The sequence below is a fragment of the Sapajus apella genome, unplaced genomic scaffold (assembly GCF_009761245.1).
Source record: "Sapajus apella isolate SASKATOON/1434 unplaced genomic scaffold, GSC_monkey_1.0 scaffold74, whole genome shotgun sequence".
Taxonomy (NCBI): Eukaryota; Metazoa; Chordata; class Mammalia; order Primates; family Cebidae; genus Sapajus; species Sapajus apella.
Window position 1 is genome coordinate 6,889,617 of NW_022437014.1, and position 10,041 is coordinate 6,899,657.

Genomic DNA, 10,041 nt, shown 5'->3' on the forward strand with positions numbered 1-10,041 from the left:
AGGTTGAGAGTTTGAGACCAGCCTGACCAAAACGGAGAAACTCTGTCTCTACTAAAAATACAAAATTAGCGGGCATGGTGGAGCATGACTGTAATCCCAGCTACCAGGGAGGCTGAGGCAGGAAAATTGCCTGAACCTGGGAGGCGGAGATTGTGATGAGCCGAGATTGCGCCATTGCACTCCAAACAACAAGAGCAAAACTGGATCTCAAAAAATAAATAAGCAAGCCATATGTGGTGGCACATGCCTGTAATCCCAGCTACCTGGGAGGCTAACACAGGAGAATCGCTTGAACCCGAGAGGCAGAGGTTGCAGTGAGCCAAGATCGTGCCATTGCACTCCAGCCTGGGCAAAAAGCAAAACTCTGTCTCAAAAACGAAGTATCTATTTCCTGTATCCCAGCAACACATGGGTCAGTGCAGTTGTATCTATTTACGTGACATCCAAAGCACATTAATCAGGACATTGGTTAGAACATCAGGAAGGGCAAAAGATAGCCTGTTTTACCCAAAGCTAGGTGGGGACTTCTCTGAAGATGAGAAGTGAGAAGGGAAACTATTACATCATCAATGAAATGGGTTAAAGATGCAGAGTCATCTTGCCAGTCTGCAGGAATTGGATCTGCATGCATGAGCAGTTGGAATCAGCATGCTTCCAGAACGATCAGAGGGCCTTCATGGAGGAAAGTCATGCAAAACAGAAACCACAGCATCTTCTGTTTCTTTTCTGCCATTTGAGAAGCCATCCTAATACTACTTGGGTGTGAGTGTAAGCACGTCCTTGGGACACTGCCAGAAGGCAGAGTAGGAAGTATGGGAACTGGGACAGTTATTTATGCTACAAGAAAAGAGTAGCTTACGGTAACAATTTCTGGGAATTCAAAATGAAATGATCCAGGAGACTCTAAGACACACTCTTCCAAGGCTCTCAGAAGCTGGATGAGCACTCATAAAGAAAAGCATTCCTAGCCAGGCATGGTGGCTCACGCCTGTAATCCTAGCACTTTGGGAGGCTGAGGTGGGTGGATCACCTGAGGTCAGGAGTTCAAGACCAGCCTGGCCATCATGGTGAAACCCCATCTTAAAAAAAAAAAAAAAAAAAGAAAAGCATTCCCTATGACCAAATAACAGAGATCACCGATTACAAAAGAGACAGGAGGTACAAAGGAGCAGAAAGACACAGCAGAGATTATCCTGCGGGGAAGCCTCTCAAACCCTCACGCAGTTCATGATGGAACTTCGAAGTCCAACTGAGAAGCAGAGTGCGAAACAGGGGTCTGAGTCCTGATGGCAGTGCAGAGTGCGGTTCCCTGATGTCCCCTGCAGCAAGGTCCCTCCCACTGTGCCTTGAGGGGAACAAGAGCCAACTGTTTTAAAGCTTTGAGTTACTTATGACTTTCAGCATAGACATTAACTGCTTTAATATTTTCATTTATTTACTTATTTCATTTTTTTTTTCTTTTTTTTGGAGGAGGGACGGAGTTTCGCTCTTGTTACCCAGGCTGGAGTGCAATGGCGCCATCTCGGCTCAGCGCAACCTCCACCTCCTGGGTTCAGGCAATTCTCCTGCCTCAGCCTCCTGAGTAGCTGGGATTACAGGCATGCACCACCATGCCCAGCTAATGTTTTGTATTTTTAGTAGAGACGGGGTTTCACCCTGATGACCAGGATGGTCTCGATCTCTTGACCTCGTGATCCACCCACCTCGGCCTCCCAAAGTGCTGGGATTACAGGCGTGAGCCACCGCGCCCGGCCCTATTTCATGTTTTTTAAAGTATCTGGCATGTGTCAAGGTAATATGAAAAACATGATACTTTAAGGGGTTTATACTTTTATGAGGACCTAAGATAGGTAAAGGAGCAATTGCATTATAAGATATTCTTGCTCTAATAAGGGAAACATAGAGGGTTGTGTGGGAAACCTATCTAGACTCAGAGAGCAGGATGTCAAAGCAAGCTGGTTGGCAGAGGGGACTAACTGAGCTGGAAGCCGGAGGAGAGTGAACAGCAGAGGGCAGACAGAGGAGAGGTGGAGTGGGAGGGGCAAGAGGACTTAGGCACAGCAATGAGCAGGTGCAAAACCTTGAAGGAGAGCACGAGGACAGCACGTTCAAAGAATTTATGAAGTAATCCTGAGTGGTTGAAATGCAGAATCTAGGCCAGGTGTGGTGGCTGACACCTGTAATCCCAGCAGCTAGGGAAGATAAGGCCGGAGGATCACTTGAGGACAGGAGTTCAAGACCAGCATGAGCAACATGGTGCAACCTCCACCATCACCCGCCCCATCCTAGCCACCACTCCCTGTCTCTGAAAAATGAAAACAAAACCAAAAACAAACTAGCTGGGTGTGGCGGTGCAAGCCTATCTCTGAAAAATGAAAGAAAAATACTATTTGGGTGTGGTGGTGCAAGCCTGTAGTCCCAGCTACTCCAAAGGCTACGGTGGAAAGGTTGCTTAAGCCCAGGAGTTTGAGGCCGAAGTGAGCTATGATCGCACCACCGCACTCCAGCCTGGGTGACGGAGCAAAACCCTGCCTCAAAAAAAAAAAAAAAAAGTGCACAATTTGAGTGGAAGTGGTAAGAAATGAGGCTACTGAGGCATAAACCAGCTGATAACGATCTTGAAAGCTACAGTAAGAAGTTGGGTTTTATCTGGAGGGCAGTGGGAAACTAGGGGAAAGATTTGAAGCTGGAGAGTAATGCCACATAAACATCGAATGACCGTGGTGACAGCAGCGTGGGGGACAGACTGGGAGGGGTGGGGCACAATGGGAAGGAGAGAACCCCATCAGAGGTGGCTGCAGTTACACAGGGTGATAATATGGTCTGAACTAGGTCGGTAACAGCGGGAGAAAGAAAAACAAACATATCCTAACAACCAAGCCCTGAACAGGCTCTTAACACTGCCCAGCCATCAGGGCAAGCGTGACTTCTCACTCTCCAAGACAAACATCCCAAGCTTTCTTTTCTCCACACTTCAGCTCCCGCTCCTCCACCTCCAGGCTATCCAATGTAGTTGAGAAAACAGAAGCCTTTAGATAGGATTTTCCTTTTCCTTGCATCATACCTGTCTGCTTCTGTGTGTGTCTTCCGCTCCCCCACGCCTGGATCGCCGCCTTCTCGGGGACCCTCTGTTCCTTTGGGTCTCTCCTCTTCTGTGCTTTTCTCTTGCTTGCTCTTTCTCGCCCTCTCTGCGTATCAGGCACTCCGGTGTCCTCCATCTGGAAAGACGCTTTGGCTGTCACTTCAGCTTTTCCCTGTTAAAATCCTTCACACCCTGGCTCTGCCTCTCTCCCAGCTCACCTGGGTTCATTCTACTCCGTGCGCCTGCGCTTCAGCCACACTGGCTCCAAACTCACCAAGTCCTTTCACCTGAGGGTTTGTGTAAAAACTACCCCGTGTACCTGGAGAGTTTCTTTGTGCTGGGTTGAAAATGTTTCCCCAAAATTCTGGCCTTATTTGAAAATAGGATCTCCGGGCCGGGCGCGGTGGCTCACGCCTGTAAGTCCAACACTTTGGGAGGCTGAGGCGGGTGGATCACGAGGTCAAGAGATCGAGACCATCCTGGTCAACACGGTGAAACCCCATCTCTATTTAAAAAAAAAAAAAAAGAAAGAAAGAAAATAGGATCTCTGTAGATGTCCATTTGTAAAGGTGAAATCACACTGGATTAGGGTGAATCTTAAATCCAATGACCAGTATCCTTATAACGGGAGAGGACACACAGAGATAGAGACTGGAGGGAATGTGACCATTTGAAGATGGAAACTGGAGTGATGTGTCCATAAGCCAAGGAATGACAAGAAGTGCCAGTTTTGAGAGAGGACAAAGGAGAAAAAGATAAAAAGAGGTCAGGCAGACAGGGCAGCTCCTCTGTTGAATCCTTTGAAACAAAAGCACAGCCTACAGGCACAGATAAGGGAACTTGCACTGGAGGGCTTGCCTGAAACCTGCCACAGCTGTACAGATAAGAAAAGACACAGGTGACTTGCCCAGACATGCCCGCCATGGAAAAGTCCGTCCCCTGACACATGTGCAGTAAGGCGAACAAAGCAATATGGAGTAACTCCAGCTAAGGGCCCACAGGCGCATTAGGAAGACGGGGTGGAGCTACCAAAAATGAGTGCCTTATGCAAATGAGACACCCAGGCTTCACGAATTTCCTATAAAACCCTTTGCCTGCAAGTGTAAAAACGGCAGCCCTCTTCCGGGTCCCCTCTCTGCAGGAGAGAGCTTCCACTTTCACTTATTAAACTTGCGCTCCAACCTCACCCAGAGTGTCTGCAGTCCTGAGACAAAGAATTCTGGGTGATACCTGAGGAACTGCTACATTGTGGTACATTGGTGAAACTGTAACAGTTTGAGGGGATTTGTTACTGCAGGGTAGGAAATTAACACACCATACGTGACTGACACATCCCTTCCCAGGCATCTCTTCCTAAGGAGGTCCTTCCCTGCCTACCTTACCTAAGAGTATCGCTCCTATTTTTCTCTTTTTTTGAAACTAGTTTATTTTCTTTATAGCTCTTAGCATGAGAGGAAGTCATATATGTATTGTTTCATTTTTGATTTTGTTATCTGTTTCATACACTAAACTGTAAGCTCCCAGAGGGCAGAGACCGTTATTATCTCTCTCAAGTAATGGCCTCAAGCATAGTCACTATCCAGTAAATGTTTGACAAACTAGTGAAATAGTGAGTGAATGAATGAGTGAATGAATGGGATATTCAGAAGCTAGAGTGACAGGACTTGTGACTGGTTTGATATGAGGGGAAGCGGCTGCGGAGGGCAGAAATTCCAAGTCCTGACTGGAGTCCTTGCTGGATTTGGATGTCCTGAGCACAAAAGGAAGAGCAAGTTTTGAAGGAAAGAAGGCTAATGAGCTCAGTTTTGGAGTTTTGAGGCTCAGTTGCCCATGGGGTATTCAGAAATAGATGTGCAGTAGCTGGTATCCCTGTTCCTGCCTTTCTCTGCTCTCACTCCTACCTTCCCCACCCCCAGTCTATTTGCAACACAATAGCCAGAATGAGCCTTTAAAAATAAAAGCAGATGACATCCCTCACTAATGACCATCCCTTGATAGTGCTAACATCTTATTTATTGTCCGACCTCCCCTGTTCTAGTGACCTCTATGCTTCATGAGGATGGAATTTGTGTCTGTTTTGTTCACGACTTGTACATCCAGCACCTACAACAAGTGCCTGGCAGACAGGAGTGGTCAGCAAAATATATGTGCTATCATTAGATGATATTCCAGTAGGAATCCGAATTATGAATCTGGCACTCAGTAGTGCCTTCTGGTCTAGAGATGAGGACTGGAGGCCACCAACAGAAAGATGTTACATGAAGTCCCTGCAGTGGATGTGACCTCCCGTGGGAAGGACATAGAGTAGGACTAAATGAGGGGCAAGGGAAGGGCCCTGAGAAGCATCAGTCTTTAAGAGAAGGGCAGAGATGAGGCCAGGCACGATGGCTCACGCCTGTAATCCCAGCACTTTGGGAGGCCGAGGCGGGTGAATCACTTGAGGTCAGAAGTTTGAGACTAGCCTGGCCAACATGGTGAAACCCCGTCTCTACTAAAATACAAAAATTAGCTGGGCATGGTGGTGGGCACCTGTAATCCCAGCTACTCCGGAGGCTGAGGCAGGTCGGGAGGCGGGGGTTGCAGTGAGCTGAGATCATGCCACTGCATTCCAGTCAGGGCAAGAGAGCAAGACTGCATCTCAAAAAAAAAAAAAAAAGAGAGAGAGAAGGGCAGAGAAAGTGGTATCCCCAAAAGAAAGAAGGAAGCAGCCTGTGTGATACCAAAAGACACAGGGGAAAGGGCATTTCAGAGAGGGGGTGATCCAAAATCCAAGCCACTATGAGGAAGCAGTCTAAGAACAGAGAAATGAGGGTGGTTTCCTAGGATGACTGTGGAGAGTCCAATCTCAGTCTGGAAGAATGAGTGAAAATGAGGATGTGAAGACAGGAGCTGAGCAACTGACATGCATGTGAATGCAGCCCTATCCCAGCATAGAGAGGACACTGTTCATATCCTGGGAGCTGGTTAGGAGAGAGAAGCGAATGATTGCCTGGGAAAGGGAAACTGCAGAGTCATCTCAAAGATCACTCTTTCGGGTTTGGGCGAGGTATCCCGATAGAAGAAGCAGGCTGTCGATGGAACAGGTTCTCATGATTTGTTTGGCATCTGGCTGCTATTTGGAGGGCTGAATACACCATAGGTAACCCTGAATACCCCAAACCCATATACTCCTCTGACCTCATGTTGCTTCCACTCTCTTACAAAGCTCAAAGCCCTGAGCATTGCGTATAATGCCCTTCTGTAGATGCCCCCATCAGCCATCCCACACTTTTCCCATCACTGAAGCCTTCACTCCTATTTATGAGGTACTTAGACCTATTTGCTACTGCCCAAAGATACCTCATTCTTATTAACAGCAGAGGGGAGCCCGTTTTCAAAAATAATAATAATAACATGTATTAAATAACATCCTTTCAAAGTTTCCTAATCTAGAAAACTGGGTAGCACCTTGTCATCATAGAAAGAAAATTCATGAGTTTTGGAGTCCAGTGAAATTGAATTTGAATCTAGGCACTCACTGTGAAAGTTGCATAGCTGGCCGGGCGCGGTGGCTCAAGCCTGTAATCCCAGCACTTTGGGAGGCCGAGGTGGGTGGATCACGAGGTCAAGAGATCGAGACCATCCTGGTCAACACGGTGAAACCCTGTCTCTACTAAAAATACAAAAAAAAAAAAATTAGCTGGGCATGGTGGCGTGTGCCTGTCATCCCAGCTACTCAGGAGGCTGAGGCAGCAGAATTGCCTGAACCCAGGAGGCGGAGGTTGCGGTGAGCCGAGATCGCGCCATTGCACTCCAGCCTGGGTAACAAGAGCGAAACTCCGTCCCCCAAAAAAAAAAAAAAAAAAAGAAAGTTGCAAAGCCAAAAGTAGAAGAATGAAACTAAACCCCATCTCTTCCCCATAAACAAAATCAACTCAAAATGGATTAAAGGCTTAAACATAAGACCCCAAACTATAGAAATACTAGAAGAAAACCTAAAAAAATTCTCCTGGATATTGGTCTAGGCAAATAATGTGTGACTAAGTCCTCAAAAATACAGGCAACAGAAACAAAGATAGATACATGAGACTAAACTAATATCTTCTATACAGCAAAGGAGGCAATCAGCAGAGTGAAGACACAACCTGTTGAATGGGAGAAAATATTTGCAAACTATTTATCTGAAAGAAACTAATATCCAGAATACATGAGGAACTCAAGCAAATCAACAGGCAAAAGGGTCCTATTAAAAAGTGGGCAAAGGAAATGAATAGATAGTTCTCAATAGAAGACATACAAATGGCCAACAGGTATATGAGGCATATTTTTTGAATGCTCAATATAACTAATCCTCAAAGAAGTGCAAGTCAAAACCACAATGAAGTATCATCTTAACCCCATCAGAGTAGCTATTACTAAAAAGACAAAAATTAACAGGTATTGGTGAGGATGTGGAGAAAATGGAACTCTTACACACCGTTGGTGGGAATGTAAACTAGTACAGCCACTATGGAAGACTGTATGGAGATTTCTTTATTTTTTATTTTTTATTTTTTTAAGACAGGGTTTCACCATGTTGGTCAGGCTGGTCTTGAACTCCCGAGGTCAGGTGATCTGCCCGCCTTGGCCTCCAAAGTGCTTGGATTACAGGCGTGAGCCACCACGTCCGGCCAGGTGATTTCTAACAAAACTAAAAATAGAATTACCATTTGATTCAGCAATCCACTACTGGGTATCTACCCAAAGAAAAGGAAATTAATGTATCAGAGAAATACCTGCAGTCACATATTTATTGCAGCACTATTCACAATAGCAAAGCAATAGCAATAGCAAAGATACGGAATCAGCAGATAAATGGATAAAGAAAATATGGCATATATACACAACGGAATACTATTCTGCCATAAAAAGAATGAAATCCTGTCATTTGCAGCAACATGGATGGAGCTGGAGGTCATTATCTAAAGTGAAATAAGCCAGGCACAAAAAGACAAATATCTCATGTTCTCACTTATATGAGAGAGCTAGAAAATTTGATTATATGAAGGAAGGAAGTGGAAAAATAGCCAACAGAGACTGGGAAGCATGAGTGGGGAAAGGGAGGAAGAAGAGAACTAGATCAAAGCGTACAAACATATCGTAGTAAAACAGAAGGAATAGAGTCAACGTTTGATAGCAGAGTGGGGAGACCGACTTAACACAAATGCATGGTACTTAGATGCCCTAAAAACCCAACTTGATCATTATGCATTATGTACACAGAACAAAATTTCCAATGTACGCCATAAACCGGTGCGAATAACTAAAAAACAAAGCTCTGTGGCCTTAGGCAAGTGACAATTTCAATGAGCCTGTTTTCTTTTCTTCAAAATAAAATATTGAAATCTACCCCACAAGAATACTGTTAGCATCAAAGATCGTACAATAGTGAGTGCTCAGTGAGTGTTGGCCTTGACCACCCCTATTCACTGAGCCTCTGCTTCCTTAAGGGTGGCTTTGAGACACAGAGAAACTGCTCTGGACTGGACATGAAGAAACTTGGATGCTGGTCCTCATTCCCTTTCTTCCCACAGCATGAGGACTACGATTTCTGCTCTACATGGTCTTTAGGGCAAATGTGATATATCAAAGAGACAGTGCAGGTGGAAGTGCCTTAAAAGGGGGTTAAATATAGGGACCTTTATTTTATTTTTACTTAGCTGATACTTCAAGTGCATTTGCTGTGAGTCAGGCACTGTGCTAGGCAGAGTAGATGCAGTAGTGTAAAAACTAATCACAATCCCTCCTCTGTCACATGAAGGAGGCTGGGACTAGGGCCTCCATTTTTTATAGGGTTGGAGGATACCTACTTTTCATGGATAGACCCAGCTAGATTTCAGCTTGGCATTTCAGGCCAACCAACAACTAATCTGAAATAAGTTACCTGCTGGGGCTACTTTCTGGGCTGTGTGGGGTGAAGCCACCAGCAGATGGTAATTCTGTTCTTGCAAAGCACTGAGTTTGAATCCAACTGTGCAACCTTCTAGTTCAGCAACCTTACCCAACTTCCTGAACTTCCCTGAGCCTCATTTGCCACCCTGAATAATGGGCACATTCCCTATGTGGGAATATACTTTGGTAATAAATCTGACAGTTGATACTCCTCCATCTATTTCATTCACCATCGCACAGTGGCAGAGTTACAATCTGAAGAAACAGATGCTTCCAGAAGCTGTTCTAAAACAGGATGGTAATTCTGATACTGTAAACTATAAACAACAAAACTGGGTGAAATTAATTACTGCAGTAAAAATTCATGATGGTTGAGTTGTTTTCTTTCCAATAGATTGTGGGCTTCCCTAGGGTAGGGACTTTGATAGGCCTGGCACATAGTAGGCATGCAAGCAGTCCTTACTTTGATACATAGAAGTTTGTCAATCAATGAATAAAGAAAGCAATATTCTAAGCAAAGTGCAGTGGTATAGACCCAAAAACATGGCACTGCATGCTTAGGAAAAATGAGAAGTTCAAACATACAAAGGATATAGGCAAGAATTTGTGGAGCTAAGTTTGTGGTGAATGATACTACCTTGACAGTAAAAAGTCTTTTATGTCACAGTAAAGATTTTAATTGTTTTATTTTTATTTTTTCTAGGGGGAGGGGGGAGAAGGTGGAAAAGCAAGATTTTTTTAAAATTAATAAACTTTATTTTTTGGAACAATTTTAAATTTATAGAAAAATTGGTCAGAAGGCTGGGCGCAGTGGCTCAAGCCTGTAATCCCAGCACTTTGGGAGGCCAAGGCGGGTGGATCACGAGGTCAAGAGATCGAGACCATCCTGGTCAACATGGTGAAACCCCGTCTCTACTAAAAATACAAAACATTAGCTGGGCATGGTGGCGCGTGCCTGTAGTCCCAGCTACTCAGGAGGCTGAGGCAGGAGAATTGCCTGAACCCAGGAGGCGGAGGTTGCAGTGAGCCGAGATCGCGTCATTGCACTC